The sequence below is a fragment of the Apaloderma vittatum genome, unplaced genomic scaffold (genome assembly GCF_000703405.1).
Source record: "Apaloderma vittatum isolate BGI_N311 unplaced genomic scaffold, ASM70340v1 scaffold1696, whole genome shotgun sequence".
Classification (NCBI taxonomy): Eukaryota; Metazoa; Chordata; class Aves; order Trogoniformes; family Trogonidae; genus Apaloderma; species Apaloderma vittatum.
In genome coordinates this window covers 1-1,858 of record NW_009719767.1, presented here as the reverse complement: position 1 = coordinate 1,858, position 1,858 = coordinate 1, and positions in this window count along the sequence as shown.

The window sequence follows — 1,858 nt, the reverse complement described above, 5'->3', positions numbered from 1 at the left end:
GTTTCAGAAGGTAGTGGGACTGCGGCGGCTCAGTGAGAACCGCCTGGAGCAGATTGGGCAGTACAACCCATCTCATCAGCAGAAGGCAGCTAGAGAGGCCTCTCTGCAAACACACACACCATCAGTGTTTGTATTTTATGCGGCTTCCTTCAAATGGCAGTGAGAGAGTGGTGCTGTACATTATTCACAGCCTTGGCACTCTGCATATAACTACTCCACATGCTTACAGCTGCCTGATAATAAGGATTAGCTCTTCTCACAGACAAAACAGAGGTTTGCAAGCCAAGAAGTGTCTGAGGCCATGCAAGGACCTCATGGCCAAGTCAGGGTTAGAATTTCGCAGTGTGTGAATGCCAGTTTTTTCCTCTGCCTCCTGAGAAGTGCTCAGGTGAGCTGTCAGTGCCTCATCTGGCTTCTGCCTGGGTGGGGAGCTCTGCGTGAATGTCTAGGGTGAGAGGAGCAGAGTGCTGCTGTGGAAAGAGCCAATATTGAGTGTTTCTGTATGGTGCAGAACTCTTAGCCAGTGGAACAAAGCCAAGGTGACCGAGAAGATCCCTTCCCACCTTGAGCTCCCAGCAGCTGTTCAGTGTCCTGTGAAAAACTTCCTTCCAAAATTGATTCCTCGAGGCAGCCAGACCCTTGTTTCACACCATAGCATTGCATTAACACAGGCATTGGGGACAGATTGTCTTGCTGGTGAGTAACGCAGAGGGAGAAATCTCAATTCCATTTAACTTCCAAGCTGGAGGACAAAGGAGACAAAAGAAACTTCAGTGAAATACCCTGAAAGTCTATGCTGCTGTGGTATCCTATGAGAAGTTAGACTGCCACAGGTACCTGTGGCTTTCTTTTTTTGTCAAGTGCCAGCTGCTGAGGCTGTGGCAGTATCCTGCCTTTTTCTGCATGTTTCTCCCAGTGCTTTGGAACACAGTGGTAGTCCACCTCCTTGGTGCACACCCTTTAGCCTTTGTAAAATGTTTCTGTTTTCCCTTTCATATCCTCATGGTTCTCTATGATGACACTGGGAACCAAGAGGTGGTCTTCTGCCCATCATGTCTGCTCTGGTTCAGCTTAACATAGTGTCGAGGGTGAGGGCTGAGCTGGCCACAGAACACTAACTGATGCTCTCTAACTCCTCTACCTCCTGAAAACAGGAAAGAAAAGGGAATAAGGCAGAGAGACTTATGGATTAAGGGGAGGAGACTTTACAGTGGGGGTGTGCTACAGACCACCCAACCAGGAGGATCAAGTGGATGAGGCCCTTCATAAGCAGATAGGAGTTGCTGCTCTATCCCTCCATGAACAGTCTCCCTGCAGCTGTAGATATGCTAATGTAGTGTAAGTGCATTGATTAATTCTTGTGCTTCTAGCTTCCAAACTGTTTGAACAGCGGCGTTGACCTCCTTATTCTGACAAAACAGAAGTATTTTTGGTCTCTTTTTGTGTTTCCTCTCTTGGCCAAACATGAGGACATTTGACGAAGAAGTGTTTGTAACACAGAAACAAGAGCAGTGGAAGTGATGTTAGTGTTTGGGAAGGGATGTACTAAAAAGAATGGAAAATGTTTAGTATCCTTCTTCCTTTTAACTAGCACTCCAAATTTTCATACTATGTCAATTAATATCAAGAATAGCTTTAAAAAAAGATAAAATTGAAGGAGCCCAAGAAAGCTGGTTGACTTTCAAGGATCATCTCCTCCAAGCTCAAAGCCATTGCATCCCTAGAAGGAAGAAATCACACAAAAAGACCAGGAGACCTACATGGATAAATAAAGAACTCCTGGCAAAAATCAAGTACAAGAGGGTAACTCACAAAGCGTGGAAGCAGCGACTGGCAGCCTGGGATAATTACAAGGAAA